At 40.1% G+C, this 20,068-nt stretch overlaps 1 long non-coding RNA gene across 2 annotated transcripts in view; it reads left to right on the forward strand.

The window, feature by feature from the left end:
- LOC131357933 (uncharacterized) overlaps nucleotides 1–20,068 on the forward strand; it is a 44,126-nt gene that overhangs the window by 4,770 nt on the left and 19,288 nt on the right. For both annotated transcript variants that reach the window (XR_009205330.1, XR_009205329.1), the window contains exons 2-3: nucleotides 12,171–12,227; nucleotides 15,875–15,917. This is a non-coding gene — a long non-coding RNA (uncharacterized LOC131357933). The remainder of the gene's footprint in view (nucleotides 1–12,170; nucleotides 12,228–15,874; nucleotides 15,918–20,068) is intronic.

Below are 20,068 nucleotides of genomic sequence, written 5' to 3' on the forward strand. Positions count from 1 at the left end.
GAGGCGTTCTTCTCTGACTGTCATGTTTCTGGTTGGTCAATGGAGGTGTTGGTGGAAGGAGTGTGTGACAAATTGTTATTGGAGCCCTATCGTTTTGGAATAGGGGGAGGGTTGGGGGGGGGGGGGGGTTTGCAGAGCCAATTGTTTTTCAGATATTTATCAGATATGGAACACTTACAGCTTAAAAGAGATTGGATTGGTCAGGTATATTTTAGTTCATTCTCATCAAATAAACAGGTAGTGGCCATTTTGATTAATATAAACTTTTCTTTTTATCTTAGAACAGACTGAACAGGACCCTGAAGGTTGATTTATTCTCATTACTGGTCACATTTTGGGGAAACGCTTAACTTTCTTGAATGTGTATGCCCCAAATGAGGACAACCCTGACTTTATATCAAAGATGGTCCTATTGTTCAAACATCAGTGTAATGGTCTGGGGATTATGGCTGGGGATTTCAACTGTGTCATGGACAACACATGCTCTTAAACTCTTAAAAATATGTGTCATGCCTCAGGTTTGGTTGATATATGGAGAGAACTACATCCAGGTGTTAAAGACTATACTTTCTACTCTTCTTCTCATAATTCATATTCCAGATTAGACTATTTATTTTTGCCTTCCAGGTACATTAACTATGTAAGATCCTGTGCAATTGTTCCAATTTCTCTTTCTGACCACAGCCCTGTGTATTAAGGTTTAACTGAATTTTTGCTTAAAGTAAAAATATCCCAAAACTGGCAGGATAATGAATGTTGTCTGGTAAATAGTGCTATCAAATGTGATGCAGCTAAGGCCACTTTAAGAAGCCACATTATCTCTTTTACTACCTGGCATAAAAGACAAAAATTGGAGAACAGGATGAAATTGGAAGAAGAGGTCAAAAGATTGGAATTGCTTCATAAAACTTCACCTACACAAACCAACTGGAGTATTTTAACCGGTGCCAGATCTAAATTAAACCTGGACTATTCAGAACATGTACAAAAATTAATAATGTTTAGTAGGCAAAGGTTTTACCAATATGGGAATAAATCTAGTCATCTTTTAGCATATCACCTCAATTGTGAACGAGCTGAAAGGTCCATTAAGGCTATTAAAACAACTTTCCTATGACCCAGTAAAAATTAACTCCAGTTTCAAAGATTTCTATGAGAATCTTTAAACCTCTTTGTGCGCATCTCAAGACTCTGTCATTTCCTTGGATAAGGTGTCCCTACCTTCAATTTCAGAGGAGGACCAGGCCTCTCTTGACACCCCTCTTACAAAAGAAGAAATTTTGAAAGGCACTGGGGTTGGATGGTTTTCCTCTGGAATTCTATAAGGCATTTTTGGCATGAGCTCTCCCCAATTTTCATACCTTTTGGAAGACAGTCTTACTCCAGGCTCCTGGAAGACTGCCTATATTAGTTTGATCCTCAAAAAAGGAAAGAACCCATTAAACTGTGCCTCATATCGCCCAATCAGTTTACTTAACGTAGACTTGAAAATCGTGGCCAAAGCCTTAGCCCGTCACCTGGAAAGAATCCTACCTAAGATCGTTAAACGTGAACAAACCAGATTTGGTAAATCTCGCTATGGTTCTGACAACGACGTCTTTTAAACATAGTACATAAGTTGACTACAGATGGTGACCCGGCTGCTATAATTTCTCTGGATGCAGAGAAAGCATTTGACAGGGTTGAGTGGAGGTTTTTTCAAGTGTTGGGCAAATTCAATTTGCAATTAAAGCAACCAAAATTATGAATTTCTGGTGTGTTGGAGACAATACCAGTATATTCAGTCTAGTGGATATAAAATAAACTTAGGGAAATCCCAAGCCATGTTTTTATACACCCCCCAAAACGCTAAATTACAATGTCCTTTTTACATTACTGACTCTGGGTTTCTCTGTTTTGGGCATACACATAATCCCTGATTTAAAGGACTTGTTCTCTAAGAACTACTCACCCTTAATGGCAAGACTTAAGCAGGTTATGAACAGGTGGACCTCTTTACCAATTTCTCTCTTTGGAAGAATTACTTCAATCAAAATGAATGTGTTCCCCGTTTACTTTATTTACTTCAGTGTCGTCGTCTTCTTCTTTCGGCCTTTCCCTTCAGGGGTCGCCACAGCAAATCGTCTCTCTCCACCTATCCCTATCTTCTGCATCCTCAACACTTGCACCCATTAGCTTCATATCCTCATTTATTACATCCATATACCTCTTTGGTCTTCCTCTTTGCCTCCTGCCTTGCAGCTCCATGTCCAACATTCTCCTACCAATATATTCACTCTCCCTCCTCTGAACATGCCCAAACCATCTTAATCTGACCTCCCTAACTTTGTCCCCCAAACGTCCAACATGAGCTGTCCCTCTGATGTACTTGTTCCTAATCCTGTCCAACCTTGTCACTCCCAAAGAGAACCTCAACATCTTCAGCTCCGCTACCTCCAGCTCTGACTCCTGTCTCTTCCTCAGTGACACTGTCTCTAAACCATACAGCATGGCCGGTCTCACCACTGTCTTGTACACCTTCCCCTTGATTCTTGCTGATATTACACACAGATCTCCGATCACCTTTCTCCACCCATTCCAACCTGCCTGCACTCGCTTCTTTACCTCTTTCCCACACTCTCCATTACTCTGGACTGTTGACCCCAAGTACTTAAACTCCTGTACCTTCTTCACCTCTTCACCCTGTAATCTTACTGTTCCACTTCCCTCCCTTTCATTCACACACATGTACTCAGTCTTACTACAACTGACTTTCATTCCTCTTCTCTCCAGCACAAACCTCCACCTCTCCAGATTTTCCTCCACCTGCTCCCTGCTCTCACTACAGATCACAATGTCGTCTGCAAACATCATTGTCTGGGGACGTGGCTATGGTGGCGAGGTGATCACAATGTTTTAGCTGAAGCTCTGCACCACTCGGTTGTATTTTCTTGCTTATTTTGTAAACATTCGCATTTATGAAGGTAGTTTAAAATGAACATTTCCTGTTATGTCTTTAGAAGATTTCTGGCCACAATCTTTTGATAAAATGGTGAGAACCCAAAGGACCCTGCCGATGAGGGTTGCTCTAAAGATGGCGAACAAGCAGAGGCTCAGATTTCTGATGAACTCGACCCTGCTCTGGCCAGGGCCTTTAGCCTGATGACCGCTAACATTATTAAAATAATAGATGAAAAGCTGGGTCCTCTGGCCGAGACTATTCGCAAGCACACAGCAGAACTCCAGGCTGCTAGTAAGCAGCTAGACGAAGCGGAGGCTAGGATAGCAGCGTCGGAAACTGCTACTGCTGCACAAGAGCCCAGGATTAGCGAGTTGGAGAAACAGGTTGGGCCCTGACCGAGAGTCTGGACATGGCTGAGAACTACAACAGGCAGTTGAATATTCGGGTTTTTGGCCTGCCAGAGGACACCGAGAAAGGGAATCCGGTGGATTTCTTTGAGTCGTGGCTGCCAAATTTTCTCAAGATAACAACTAAATCTGGGTGTATCAAACTGGAAAGAGCTCAGCGCTCGCTAGCAGCAAATGCGACCAACAAGCCTAGGCTTCTACTGCTGCGTTTTCACACATTTAGAGACAAACAGAACGTGATGGATGCAGTACGTCTTGCTAATCAAGAAGAGGGCACTTTAATATACAGTGGATCCAAGCTTTCGCTTTATAACGACTTCTCCTCTGCAGTGATTAAGAAACGCAAGGCTTATGATGAGGTAAAACGGCTGCTTCGTGAACGCAACATATCGTGCGCCATGCTCTTCCCAGCTACTCTCCAGGTAACCCAAGGAGGTATCAAGAGGAAGTTTTACACACCGCAACAGGCTCAAGATTATCTGACCTCTCGGCCTGAGACACAATCCTAAGGCACAGATTCGTTTATATCTTGCCTTCTGTTATCTGTAAAATAAGTTTTCTTGATAAATTTTTACCTCCCCACTGAGTGGCGTGGCCGCTCTAAGTTTGAGTTTGAGTAATATTCAAAACTCCTATACACTGTTCACCTCGAAGAGATGGTTTTGTGTTCTTTAAGGCCGTCTTACTCTAGGCAGTGCCAGTTTGTTTTTCCTTATCATTTTGTAAAGTTTAGTTTTGGTGAAAAGTCCCTCTTGAGCTGGGGAAAAACCCTCTCTATGTTCTTGTTTTATACTTGTTTAGTTATGTTTTTCTTGTTTAGTTCGGTACATGCATGGACTAAATTACATTTTAATGAGACATTTTTCTCCTTTTTTAAGTTTGAACTATCTGGTTATCAAACAACATGGGTTTTAGGGGTGGATTATCCTGTCAGTATAATCACTAATATGATTATTGTCCACATTTAATTTAAATACTCTTAAGCTTTGTTCCTGGAACATCCGCGGTCTCCATAAACCTGCCAAAAGATTGGCTCTATTGAAATTTCTGAAAAAAGAGAATGTCTCCATTGCCTTTCTCCAAGAAACCCACCTAGAGGATAAGGACAATGTTAAATTGCAAAGGGACTGGGTAGGGCATGTTTTTGCTACATCATACTCTACATTCAGCAGGGGTGTGGCCATCCTGGTTAGTAAAAAACTTATTTTTAAGCCCCTGAATTGTGTAAAAGATAAACAGGGTCATTATGTGATTGTAAAGGGTGTTATTTCGGGCAATGCTATTACATTTATGAATATTTATTGCCCTCCTGAATTCCACCCGGTACTCCCCCACCCTCAAAACATGCCAGAGTGCTTACTTCTATATGCCAAGATATGTGATATTCTGATGTATGGAGGATGCTCCACCCCATGGAATTGGAGTTTACCTTTTTTTCTGCACTGCACAAAAGTCACTCTAGAATTGATTATTTTTTCATTCCTAAAAATGTCTCTGGTGTTATCATGCATGATAGGTAATATTATTATATCAGATCACGTCCCTGTATATCTGGTCTACTTGCTTTCTGAAGAAAGGCTCACGGTGCTGGAGATTCCACCCCCCCATTCTGACAGATGACTATTTCTTATCATACTTTACTTCTGAATTTAAGGTGTTTTATTCAATTAATTCGCCCTCTACTAATAATCCCTCTGTCCTCTGGGAGACATGTAAAGCCTATTCCCGAGGTTTAACTATGTCCTTTGTGGCATTTAAAAGATGTCAAAAGAATGATCAACTAAATAGCCTGGAATCCAAATTAGCCAACCTTGAGAAAAATTATATTTCTAATCCAAGTTCCGATTCTCTTAGGGAATTGACAACTACATGTGCTGCTTTGAACACTGTGCGAATACAAGCGTCACAACATTCTCTTAAATTTGCTAAGCAGAAATTATACGAATATGGGGACAAACCTAATAAGTATCTTGCCAATCTGGCTAAAAAAAGGGCTGACAGAATAGAATATTGCTTCAATTATAGATTCTAATGGCAGGAGGCTATTTGAGACTAGATCCATTAACAAGGAATTTTCCTTGTTTTATTCTAATTTATATAAATCTGAGCAGCCAGACAATGCCTCAACACTGATGCACTCGTTTTTCTCGAATCTTAAACTCCCTAGGGCCACAGAGGCTTAAATGCCCCTATCACTAGAGAGGAAGCACTGCTTGCCTGTTAAGTAAGTGCTTGCCTTCAGTTAAGACCCCAGGACCAGACGGATTAGGGTGTGAGTTTTATAAAACCTTTAATGACATTCTCCTAGATCCTTTGTTGGCTATGTTTAACCATTTTCTTGAAACCGGTATTCTGCCTCACTCACTTAGAGAAGCAAATATTTCTTTAATTCTTAAAAAAGGGAAATGTCCTAAATACGGCGCCTCCTATAGGCCAATAGCCCTACTAAAATCTGACCAAAAGTTACTTTCTAAAATATTGGCCATGCGTCTAGAAAAGGTGCTCCCTTGCATTGTTGGAGAGGATCAGACCGGTTTTGTAAAAGGCCGGAACTCTTCTGATAATGTGAGAAGACTACTTAATGTTATTCAGCTTTCCTGGAACTCTAATGACCCTGCCCTTGTGCTTTCTCTGGATGCCGAGAAGGCATTTGACCGGGTTGAGTGGTATTCTATACATTAGAAAAATTTGACCTGGGCAATAACTGTTAATTGGGTGAGAGTACTCTATAACACTCCAACCGAAGCTGTTCTCACTAATGGTATGAGGTCTAGTAGCTTTCCTCTTCACCGTGGGAATAGGCAAGGTGACGCCCTTAGCCCACTGCTTTTTGATATTGCGATAGAACCATTAGCTCAGGGAATAAGGCAGAGTGCTCTGATATGTGGTATTTCTATTAGAAAAAGGAACACAAAATTACTCTCTATGCAGATGATGTGCTTATTTTTTTGTCTAAACCACAATCTCCCATTCCTAACCTGACTAGTCTCATTTCACTATTCGGTTCTTTCTCGGGTTACAAAATAAACTTTGCAAAATCTGAGGCTATGCCACTGGGATCTCCAGCATCTATGCCAGTTCTGACAGAACCTTTTCCTTTCCAATGGTCTTCCCCTATTCGACTATCTGGGGATACGTATAACTCCTGAATATAACCAAATGTTTAGTGCTAACTTCCCTCCTCTTCTGGATACCATCAAAGCAGACCTAGAACTCTGGGCCTCCTTGCCTCTGTCCTGGTTGGGAAGGATTTCCCTTATTAAAATGAACATCCTACCCAAGCTACTTTATCCTCTACAAATGATCCCTATTATGCTATCTAAGAAGGTTATCAAAGTGCTCGAAGGCTGGTTGAGTTCCTTTATTTGGAGTAAAAGGAAAGCCCGTTTAAAAATGGCAAAACTGCAGATGACCGGTTCTGATGGGGGCTTAGATTTTCCAAACATTAGATTGTATCAATTGGCTGTCCATCTTCGGGTGATGGCAGATTGGTTTAGATATGACCATGCCTCAATTTGGCTTGATATTGAATCCTTCCAGTCTAAATGCCCCCTATGGAATCTGTTCTTTATCAAAAATTCACAGTCTGTAAGGGACTTCTGTACTAACCCTGTTACTCTAAATACAATCAGAGCATGGCGATCCATCCGTATTTTAGAGAGGTGTACTCATCTCACATCTCCACTTACCCCCATTCTAGGTAATCCAGACTTTCTGCCGGGCTTCAGAGATGGTGGTTTTAAAGCATGGTATGCACAGTGGTTAACAAAGCTAGGAGATCTGTTTGATAGGCAGACCTTGCTGTCCTTTCAGATGATACAGGATCGGTATGGCCTACCAAAAGGTGAATTTTTCAGATTTCTGCAACTTAGACATTTTATTGTTACTGATACAACATTAGTAACTTCAAATGCTACCTCTGAAGTGGAAAGAGCCCAATCTTCACCTCCACAGGAATCCAAGAAGCGTATAAGTGGATTTTATAGATTGCTAATTCCTAACAGCTCTTTTGCGTCCCACTATTGATGACACTGCTTGGCAGGAAGTCTGGAACTACACAACAAAGATATCTGTCTGTAATCGAACAAAATCTACTCAGTTTATGATCCTACATTGCACACACAACACCTGTTCTTAGAAATGATGAATCCCCATATATCTCCAACTTGTTGCAAATGTAAATCTGAGAATGGTACCCTTCTCCACTGTTTTTGGTCATGTGTCAAATTACAGCGTTATTGGCCTGGTATTGTGATGATCTGTGTGTTATCTTTGATGTTCCAGTTGAACTAGATCCTCTGTACCTTCTTCTTGGCCTCCCAGATACTCATATCTCCAATATCATGCATAGGAGGTTATTCAATTTACTGACCTTTGCAGCCAGGAAAAATGTCTTGTTGTTCTGGATTAAGGACATTGCTCCAACAAAAAGTCATGGCATAATATTATTATGGAACTCATTCCTAATGAATAGATTTTTTGCATGTCACATTTTTCTACGAATACCTTCTTCAAGATCTGGGACCCTTATTTAAAATCCATTGGACCTTTGTTATTCTCCTCTGTATTGCAGGGGTTTCCTGTTTATTTACTTGAATATTTGCTTATTTAAATATCTATTTATGTGTGTGTATGTGTATATATATATATATATATATATATATATCACAGCCCCTATGCCACAACAGTAGACATCCACTTTCACCACGAAGGGGTGTTCTGGGTCAGGGTGGTGTAGGATAGGTGCAGTGGTAAAGCGGCGCTTCAGTTCTTTGAAGGCTAGGAAAGCCATCTTGGACCATTGCATTGCAGTCACAGCTGCCACCCATAGACCAGACATCTGGCCATTTAGGACAAAGGTAAGGCAGAAGCCTGTTTCAACAAAATTGTGCATTAGTTGTGTGTGTCTGGGGAGGCTGAGACGACCCAGGCTGAGGACAGATCAGCTCTATAATGTCCTGATATCCACAAATAGTAAGTAAAATTGAGTGATAAATTTTGCATGATAAATTTTTGCTCTGTAAAGACTGGATGATGTCAAATGTTTGTGTGTGTGTGTGCAGGGTTTGCGTGTGATTAAAAGCCCTGGTGGAGTCCAGGTGTTAGAGAAAGTTCTGTAAAAGACATTGCTCTGAAAAAAGCAGAGTTAAGTAGCAGGGGAGAGAAAACACAAAAGACAAAAAAAAGGTGAATGTAGAAAAAAATTCTGGGTCAAGGTGAAAGGAATTTATGAAGAGAAATACAGAAAATAAGAGACAAGAAATATACAGAAAAATAAGAGGTAAAAGAAAAAAAGAGACGAGAAATAACAGAGAAATAAGAGATAAGAGAAATAAAATTTCCGGATCCAGGTGATAGTGACAAAGAAAAAAAAGAGATCAAGAAATGAGAAGAAAAGTGCTGAGTAGTGAAAATCCTGGATTCAGGTGATAGTGAAAAAGGCATGTTGTAAATAAGTATAGATTGTCCTTCCTGTCCAGATGCTTCTGAAATGCTGATAGCGTATAGCTTCCTGCTGTAAAATTGAGTTTGTGGGTGTTTACTTCTGCTATTGTACTACTTGTGAAGTGAAATCTGAGTTTATGTGGTGCTTGTTTGTTATTGTGCTGCATTTGAAATGCTGTGCTGTCTAGAAATTGATGTGGAGGTGTACATTTTGAAATACATAATTGTGATTATAATTGTGAACTGGTGATTTGAAGAATCTGAAGGTGTTGTTAAAATGGCATAGACTTAAAATAAAAGTGAATATTGTGTTGAGACGGCCGTCCAGAAAATACCTAAAACTATTCCTTATCATGCTAAAAGAAAAGAGCCAGTGCCTAGCGAGAGTGCACACACATTTTTGGTATACCCATTTTCACTCCATTGTCCGTTCACCCAAAACAAAAATCGGCATTCATCTGATGCAAACATACACTATATTGCCAAAAGTATTCGCTCACCTGCCTTGACTCACATATGAACTTAAGTGACATCCCATTCCTAATCCATAGGGTTCAATATGACGTCGGTCCACCCTTTGCAGCTATAACAGCTTCAACTCTTCTGGGAAGGCTGTCCACAAGGTTTTTGGAGTGTGTTTATGGGAATTTTTGACCATTCTTCCAGAAGCGCATTTGTGAGGTCACACACTGATGTTGGACGAGAAGGCCTGGCTCTCAGTCTCCACTCTAATTCATCCCAAAGGTGTTCTATCGGGTTGAGGTCAGGACTCTGTGCAGGCCAGTCAAGTTCATCCACACCAGACTCTGTCATCCATGTCTTTATGGACCTTGCTTTGTGCACTGGTGCACAGTCATGTTGGAAGAGGAAGGGGCCAGCTCCAAACTGTTCCCACAAAGTTGGGAGCATGGAATTGTCCAAAATGTCTTGGTATGCTGAAGCATTCAGAGTTCCTTTCACTAAGGGGCCAAGCCCAGCTCCTGAAAAACAACCCCACACCATAATCCCCCCTCCATCACACTTTACACTTGGCACAATGCAGTCAGACAAGTACCGTTCTCCTGGCAACCCAGACTCGTCCATCAGATTGCCAGATGGAGAAGTGCGATTCGTCACTCCAGAGAACGTGTTTCCACTGCTCTAGAGTCCAGTAGCGGCGTGCTTTACACCACTGCATCCAACGCTTTGAATTGTACTTGGTGATGTATGGCTTGGATGCAGCTGCTCGGCCATGGAAACCCATTCCATGAAGCTCTCTGCGCACTGTTCTTGAGGTAATCTGAAGGCCACATGAAGTTTGGAGGTCTGTAGCGATTGACTGCAGAAAGTTGGCGACCTCTTCGCACTATGCGCCTCAGCATCCGCTGACCCCGCTCCGTCAGTTTACGTGGCCTACCACTTCGTGGCTGAGTTGCTGTCGTTCCCAAACACTTCCACGTTCTTATAATACAGCTGACAGTTGACTGTGGAATATTTAGGGGTGAGGAAATTTCACGACTGGATTTGTTGCACAGGTGGCATCCTATCACAGTTCCACGCTGGAATTCACTGAGCTCCTGAGAGCGACCCATTCTTTCACAAATGTTTGTAAAAACAGTCTGCATGCCTAGGTGCTTGATTTTATACACCTGTGGCCATGGAAGTGATTGGAACACCTGATTCTGATTATTTGGATGGGTGAGCGAATACTTTTGGCAATATAGTGTATATGCTAGCTCAGTATCAGTACTCTAGATACCTGTTTGATGTCCCCTGGGGTTTGTAGGTAAAATAGAAACAAATAATGAGGTATTAAAGATATTTTATTGAATAAAAACGGCAATAAAAGAAAGATTAAGAAAAGGAACAGCTGGCACATCTGAAGCAAATAAAAATTGTGACCAGCCTGGGAAAAAAGTGTGAAGGCGCTGTGCGTTAATGCATGAATGAACAAATTTGTGTGTGAGTGGCTGTGAAGGAACACTGTGTGTGGTCATGTAACCTGTGTGTGTAAGTGAGAAGAGGGCTCTGTGGCAAAAGGTGTGTTAACATTTTTTGGTGCAAAATCAATTATGTAATCTTTGAGTGTGTGACATGTACAAAATGTTTCAGGAGAGATACTAAATTAAGGATAGCACATCTGTAATCCAAAAGGTACCACACTACTGTAGATTCAATTGGACAGTCAATAGGACAGCTAAAAATAAAGAAAATCAGACCTGTTCAATTCTGACATTTACTAAACTAGTAAAGGATGCAGTCTGAAGTGAAGAAACGAAATTTCTGCTGAAACATTAATATTTCATTTGAGTGTGAGCAAACAGTTGTGATGCATTTAAGAAGATTTACTACTGTCTGTTGGCAAATGTAACAGTTATTGTGTTAAGAAACACTGCTAGAGAAATTGTTTCGGCAAAGAGTAAAGTAATGGGTATTTGTATTACATCAAGTAGGTGTGGAGTAGTACACATGCTCTAGTGGCTGGGTGTATGGTAACATCTGCTGTAGTTAGGAAAAATGTTGCACTATACTTGTCATATGCTCTCACTTTCACATGTTGACGCTCCAAAGCCACAGACATATATCAAATATATCAAATATTATCTTTCCTGGAAGGCCTTAGTCGAGAATGGATATGTGGTTTTGCTCTAAAAGTAGTCCTGTTGCAACAGATCAAAAGAAGGCATCTTTGGTGAGATGATTTAAAGTGTTTCATTGCACAGTGAGGATTTTGTTACTGTCCTGTTCATTTTACTCAATGGTCAGTGCAATTGGAAGAATTAGAAGTGCTACAGGCTGCAGGAATGTACAATTTTTTACAAATTCACAATATGCTTATGACGTGTCATTATTTGGCCCCACCAGAGCACAGAGAGACCTTTAAGAGCAGGATATAGTGGAAAGAGCTAATGAAACTTTAAAAGCAAAACTGGTTAAGATCTGTGAAGCTGGAAAAATGCAACATTTGCCACTGCCTTGAGTATAAGAATGCAAACTAACTGCATAACATCTAACCACATCTAACACCGCATGAAATGCTTACTGATTGCCCAATAGCTGTAACCTCTTTACAAGGACCTTACAGCTTTTTATTCAATACACTTTACCAACAGGCTTGTTTCCTATCACAGCGTACACTGTAAACTCAGACAGTACTACTTACTTATAAATATTATCTGTGTAGCAATGAATGTAGCAATTAGTTAACCCAGCAGAAAACTTGGGAGTTTTCTTAATGAGTAATAAGGTTTTCATTTAAATTCATGTCTTTGAGTATACTATGATAGACTCATCATAATTTATTGGTATTCAAAGACATGCAGTGTCTGATGTCATCAACGTCTTAGTGGGCTTTACTGTGTTCAAAAGACCACTGTAATTTTTTTTCTGTTATTTAGTTCAAAAGACCAAGATGACTGCCATGTAACGGGGAGAGAAATTTTCATGCAGAAATGGTAAGTTAATTAATCTTTTATTAAACAAATATTAGGCTTTAGCAGTCAGTGTTCAACAGTCATTCTAATGGAATTCTGGTCTGATCAAGTTTTTTAATTTAATTTTTATCTTCTTTTTTTTTTACCGTTAACAATTAACTGAGAGTTAACCGTTAAGACAAGTTCACACTGCACAACTTTTCAGTTGCCGACTAGTTTTGCAAAATCAAGGCAATGCGGAGCTCGTGCACGTGAGTGACAATCGCACAGTGTGAATGACCAAATACTCCATCTGAGCAACTCATTCGACTCAAAATCCTGCGGTGTGGAGTTCTGACTGAAAAATACCTCGGTGATGACCTACAGCCAATGAGAGAGCAAGATACAGGGCAATGGGCAGTTCGGGGAGGAGTTATATACCACAATATCAGCAAGCATGGCTTCGCTTGGAGCACAATATTATAGTTTATTGAGTTTAAAGTTTTTTATAAGAAAAAAGTCTTAAATATAGTTATATCAGAATAAATAAGCTTTACAATAGCATCAGAACAGAAATAACACAGAAATATTTGTTTGACCAGCTGCATCAACAGCAGCACATTGCAAAATTATTCATTTGTTTAATTATGCCATTGGTACAATTTCCACCTCGTGCGAGAACTCTAATCTCACGTGTGATCTTGCGTTATTTCCTTATCATTTCTTGCGTACGTTCGGTTGTGAAACGCAGTTTGCGGACCAGACAGAGTTGTCAGTGATTCTTCCTATTGTGAAGTCATGCAGTGTGAAACCTCTTGTCCCCATCGTGCAGTGTGAACACAGAAGCAACTGAATGCTACCCCAGATAGTTGGACAGTGTGAAAACAACAGTGATCCGATGACTTTGAAAATCGTGCAGTGTGAACTCGGCATAAGACACATTTTTAATTCACCTTAAAGTTGATCACAATTTTTTTAAATGAATGAATTACACATTTCCTTACATTATACCACATGAACAAACTAAATGCAAAAACAGTTACATTACACAGTTTCTGGATATCATCTTTAAAAAACTAGACATAATTCAGAAAAAGTTTTGCTAAAAAATCTCTTACCCATATACAATGATATAATGGCTTAACCTCATTGTTTTCATTTTCAGCATTATGTTTGTTGTATTTTTCCAGTATGTTCTTAAGTTCTTGACTTTCCAGAACAGTCATGCTGCAGGTGATTTTCATAGCCATTATTTTTAATGCCTCATTTACTGCTAAGAAGAAAAGATCCTGCATCTCTTCTTTCTCTGACTGACAGGACCACCGCTGGGAATTTGATTTCATCTGGATTATGTGTACAATGTGACATATTTCTTTTAAAGTAATCAAACATCCTTCCTAAAATATATTGCCTCAAAATATCCTACCCAAATGAGAAACACCACCAACCATCCTTTTCAATCCTTTTCACATATTCATGCTCTTACATGGCATGCATTTACATTTCAGAGTAGGATAGGCTATAGTGACTTATAATGTAATAACACATCACATTAACTGATTTTCCAAAGAAAATTATTAGTTCATGTTTCAAAACAACGCAGCAAACCCAATGTTTAACCTCAAATTTCCCTGAAAAAATTTCCACTCCTTATGACATCCCTGATCAGAAAGTCCTTTATCAGATTTATCTTTATAAGATTTATCAGCACACAATAAAATATTTATTGATGGATTAGACAGCAGTGGCTTGATGGTGCACCATGACGGCTTACAGCACCAGGGTCCCCAGTTCGATCTTAAGCTCAGGTTACTCGTGTGTATGTGTACGTTTATTTCCCTGTTGCCAGGTAATTACATGAAGGTAACCTGGGGCTAATTAATTAATTAATTAAACTGTGCATGATGTGTAGGTATCATTAGCTTGCAGTTCGCATAATTTTTAATTTAATTGATAATAAGCAGTCATAAACAGTCATGTCTGGGTGTTGGGCAAAGTATGTTCGGGTCATAGAGTTATCTCTAATTTGAAAAATACAAGCTAGTATACTTTTCCGAATGCAAAGTTAATGTCAAGTGCTAAACGTCCTTCTGAATATTTTAAAGGAGTGTAGGGTTAAATAATATTTTGGTCTTTTCAGATATACTTATATGACGCGAATGTACACTGAACAAAATTATAAACGCAACACTTTTGTTTTTGCCCCCATTTTTCATGAGCTGAACTCGAAGATCTAAGACTTTTTCTATGTACACAAAAGGCCTATTTCTCTCAAATATTGTTCACAAATCTGTCTAAATCTGTTAGTGAGCACTTCTCCTTTGCCAATGTAATCCACCTCACAGTTGTGGCATATCAAGATGCTGATTAGACAGCATGGTTATTGCACAGGTGTGCCTTAGGCTGGCCACAATAAAAGGCCACTCTAAAATGTGCAGTTTTATCACACAGCACAATGCCACAGATGTCGCAAGTTTTGAGGGAGTGTGCAATTGGCATGATGACAGCAGGAATGTCCACCAGAGCTGTTGCCTGTGAATTGAATGTTCATTTCTCAACCATAAGCCGTCTCCAAAGGCGTTTCAGAGAATTTGGCAGTACATCCAACCGGCCTCACGACCACAGACCACGTGTAACCACACCAGCCCAGGACCTCCACATCCAGCATCTTCACTTCCAAGATTGTCTGAGACCAGCCACCTGGACAGCTGCTGCAACAATCGGTTTGCATAACCAAAGAATTTCTGCACAAACTGTCAGAAACCGTCTCAGGGAAGCTCATCTGCATGCTTGTCATCCTCATTGGGGTCTCGACCTGACTACAGTTCGTCATCGTAACCGACTTGAGTGGGCAAATGCTCACATTCGATGCCGTCTGGCACTTTGGAGAGGTGTTCTCTTCACAGATGAATCCCAGTTTTCACTGTACAGGGCAGATGGCAGGCAGCGTGTATGGCGTCATGTGGGTGAGCGGTTTGCTGATGTCAACGTTGTGGATTGAGTGGCCCATGGTGGCAGTGGGGTTATGGTATGGGCAGGCATATGTTATGGACAACGAACACAGGTGCATTTTATTGATGGCATTTTGAATGCACAGATACCGTGATGAGATCCTGAGGCCCATTGCTGTGCCATTTATCCACGACTATCACCTCATGTTGCAGCATGATAATGCACGACCCCATGTTGCAAGGATCTGTACACAGTTCCTGGAAGCTGAAAACATCCCGGTTCTTGCATGGCCAGCATACTCACCGGACATGTCACCCATTGAGCATGTTTGGGATGCTCTGGATCGGCGTATACAACAGCATGTTCCAGTTCCTGCCAATATCCAGCAACTTCGCACAGCCATTGAAGAGGAGTGGACCAACATTCCACAGGCCACAATCAACAACCTGATCAACTCTATGTGAAGGAGATGTGTTGCACTACGTGAGGCAAATGGTGGTCACACCAGATACTGACTAGTTTTCGGAAACAAACAATTGTTCACAAACAAAAGTGTTGCATTTATAATTTTGTTCAGTGTAATTAACTTACAAGGTAAGTTACTCATGAGTAACTTGGGTTAGCATTGGGTATAGGTAGTTCCTAAATTAAATAATAATAAATGAGCATATCTGTGTCATTTGGTAATTTAAAATGGTAATTTAAAATTATAATTGTTGTAAATGTTGTTCTTGTAGGTTCAAGTGGACATTGGAAAGAGCAATCTTCAAAGAAATCTAGGTATGATGTATGCTGAAATACTGTTTTTATTTGAATTAAGCCAACATTTAAAAAACACTATTATAATAAATATTGGGTTGGGTTTTTTAAATGCAGTGCTACAGCTGAAATTAATGACTGCTTAATGCAAAAAGTGTTTACAGTTTCATGGTGCAGGTGACACAATGGAGTGGAACTGCAAGTTGTGTTCTGTATCCTTAGTAACACAGGCAAAATTAATTAAGCACTGTCGTTTGCTGCATAGCCACTGCTCAAGAATTAGCCCTCTGCCATACCTGTATAACAGTTGTATTTGCATTTTTCAGTTATTTCATGTATTAAAAACTCATTTGTCATGGTCTCATTATGATACAGGCAGATTAGATGGGGTAACTGAAGCAAATGCATTTTTTCATGCTGTATGTGTAACTTTATGGGGCCCTTTTCTGAGGCAACACTCTTTGGTCATTTGAGAAGTCATTTATGAAGGCATGAAATGGTAGCTTGCCCATTCAAGAGCTGTAATTACAGCACAAATGTATACTCATCATTTAATGCACACAAAAGTAGAAAACATGTAGACTTTATGATGTCGTCGTGTCAAGAGAGAGTGCTTCAGTAACATAATTACCTGACTGTGTTGAAGTACCTGCTCAGTGTGAGAGTACAGACTTAGCTGATCTTTCTAAAGGTGAGAGTCCATATAACACTGACAATTTGAGAACCCAGTTGCACTATAACTTGACATCCTTATTTCTTAAAATGAAAGCAGTTCTTCATGTGTCCAAAATGGCAACTCAGGAAATAGTAGAACATTTGGCTCAAATATATTCTTTAACCCAACCCCTCATCAAGAAGACTATTACAGAAGTCTTACAGGGTCATAATATTTTTCCCACTAAAGCATCTCTAGATGAGGTAGTCAGTGTTGTTATGGAGAGTAATATTTTTGCACTACAATGGCTAAAGGTTAGGAGTTATCTTTGACCAAGAGACAAAAAACATTTATTGAGAAAAAGTACCTTGTGGTAATGCCTGTACAGTATAAGTTAGAGCCCAGACACAGAACAGTGCATATTTCCATTCTTAATATGATCCAAGGAATGTTCAGACACTGACATTCTTGACAAAATGAAAGAAACAAAGACAGCACAAAACGGTCATTATGTGAGCCACCAAGATGGCTCATATTTTAAAGATACAGTGCCTTGCAAAAATATTCACCCCCCTTGGCATTTTTCATGTTTTGTTACATTATAACCTGTAGTTTTTTTTAATCTGAATTTTATGTGATGGATCTGCACAAAATAGTCTAAGTTGGTGAAGTGAAATGAGAAAAATATGTATAAAAAAGAATTTTTAAAAATTAAAAATCTGAAAATTGGCATGTGCATATGTATTCACCCCCTTTGCTATGAAGTCCCTCAAAAATTCTAGTGCAACCAAGTCCACCTGTGTGCAATCTAAGTGTCACATGATCTGTCAGTATAAACGCACCTTTTCTGAAAGGCCCCAGAGGCTGCAACCCCACTAAGCAAGAGGCATCACACCATGAAGACCAGAGCACCATCAAATCCATCATCTTCAAATGGAAAGAACATGATACCACAACAAACCTGCCGCCCACCAAAACTCACAGACCGGGCAAGGAGGGCATTAATCAGAGAGGCAGCACAGAGACCAAAGGTAACCCTGAAGGAGCTGCAGAATTCCACAGCAGAGACTGGTGTATCTGTGCATGGGATCACAATAAGCCATACACTCCATAGAGCTGGGCTTTATGGAAGAGTGGCCAGAAAAAAGCCATTACTTAGTGTTAAAAATAAATAGTTTGCCAAAAAGACATGTTGGCAACTCCCCAAATGTATGGAGGAAGGTGCTCTGGTCATATGAGACTAAAATTGAACTTGAATTGGCCACCAAGGAATATGCTATGTCTGGTGCAAACACAACACATCCCATCACCCCAAGAACACCATCCCCACAGTGAAACATGGTGGTGGCAGCATCATGCTGTGGGGATGTTTTTCAGCAGCAGGGACTGGGAAACTGATCCGAGCCGAGGGAAAGATGGATGGTGCTAAATACAGGGATATTCTTGAGCAAAACCTGTTTCAGTCTGCCTGTGATTTGAGACTGGGACGGAGGTCCATTTTATTTCCAGGTTATGAGGCAACGAAACATGAAAAATGCCAAGGCGGGTGAATACTTCTGCAAGGCACTGTAAATTATGATGAATTATTCTCTACTTCATGAGCTCACATTACCTATCCTTTTGTACATGGATAATCTTGAAATCTCAAATCCACATGGCACATCAAGGAAAGTCCACAAGCTAACTGTATTGTACTGGGTTCTTGCAGACCTCCCTAGTAAATATAGATCAGCTTTGCATGTTTCAGCTAGAAGCACTGTGTAAAGTTGCTGACATTCAAAGATTTAGCTATAAAAGAACACTTAGTCCTTTGTTATGAGACATTTGTACTCTTGAAAAAGATGGTGTATTCATTGACTCCATTGGTAAGGCAGTTAAGTGTGTGGTCTCTGACAACCCTGCAGCCCATGCATTAGCAGGCTTTACAAAGTCTTTCAAAGCCAAATATTTTTGCAGATTCTGCACAGCTACTCAAGACCAGATTCAGTCTTATGAATTATTGAAGTTGGAAGGGGAGATTTTAGTCTGAGGACAAAAGACAGCCATGGCCATGATGTACATTCTGTGATGCATGGGTAAAATCATGATCAGTTTGGTGTTCAAGGAGATTGTGTCCTTAACCAAAGAATAAAGTATATTTGTACAATCTCTGGTTTCCCACCTCATGTTCTTCATGACCTTTTTAAGGGGAGTGTGCCTGTGGAGCTGGCCATATGCATTAGGTAGATGATAAATTGCAAATACTTTCCTCTTGAGTATTTAAACAAAAAAAAGTGTCATTTCCATATCAGCACACAGACAAGGTTGACAAGCCCCAGCCTACCCCAAAGACATTTGCTGAAAAGAACACAATATTCTATGATATTGCAAAGTCATACATCACGCAAAAAACAGATAGCAAAATGGCATATAACACATCAAGGGTCAACACTGATGGAACTGATTATGATGTAGGAATGTTTGTGTCTGCAGGACAGAAGGGAGAACTGCCTCAGTTTTGCAAAATTGAACAGATTCTTCTTGTTAACAACCAGGTTCTCTTTATTTGATATTGAACATCTGTGATCCTATGAGCTGTTATCAGGGAATTTGACAATTCATAGCATATCAGATGACATACAAGGAAGACTGCTGTATCTACATAAGGAACACTACATATCACTTCCATGAAAAGTAGATAACATTTACAACAAACACTGATCAATCGTATTCAACCACCTGCCTAATATTGTATAGGTCCCCCTTGTGCCAACAAAACATGACATGGACTCCACAAGACCTCTGAAGGTGTGTGCCAATTGTAGGTGATTTCAGTGGAGGACAGGGGCCAGCATGGGCACTCTGACCACTCTGCAGCTACACAGCCCCATACGCAGCAAGCTCTAAACTGAATGTTCACTTGCTACCTAATATATCGCACCTCTTGTCATGTGCAATCATAGTGAGATAATCAGTGTTGTTCACTTCACTACACACACTGGTTTTAATGTTATGGCCGATCAGTGTATATATTTATTGGGCTGATTGTTGTACATTCCCAGTGGTACAGTAGCTTACATGATAGATGTAGGATAATGATCTTTTAAGACACACACCTAGCATGTACCTTTAACACAGCGTCAGAAGAATTGGCCTGATTCTTTTCCTGTGCCAACTTTTTCTTTTGAAGTAGAATGTACTTGAAGAAGGAAATCTGGTTTTTGAAAGATCTGGAAAGACACTGAAACTGACAAGATCGCAAAAGCACAACATCCTGGAAAAAATCGCTGAAACAAGGTACAGTTTCAAATCATACCCAATTAATAGGGAAGTGGGTGAGGCAGCTGAATCTGTAATTACTGCACATCCATGTCTCAGAGAGCTTGGAAGTGACAGTGGATGGTATGGATGGAAGATGAGCTTAAAGTTGATAATGGAATTATCATACAAATTTGGGCATATCTGGGGGTGCAGAGTTGTCTGTCAACACAGGCAAGAGGAGCAAAAACAACCCTGAGTGTGAGTACCTGCATTCCAA

Source organism: Hemibagrus wyckioides, linkage group LG08 (assembly GCF_019097595.1).
Source record: "Hemibagrus wyckioides isolate EC202008001 linkage group LG08, SWU_Hwy_1.0, whole genome shotgun sequence".
Classification (NCBI taxonomy): Eukaryota; Metazoa; Chordata; class Actinopteri; order Siluriformes; family Bagridae; genus Hemibagrus; species Hemibagrus wyckioides.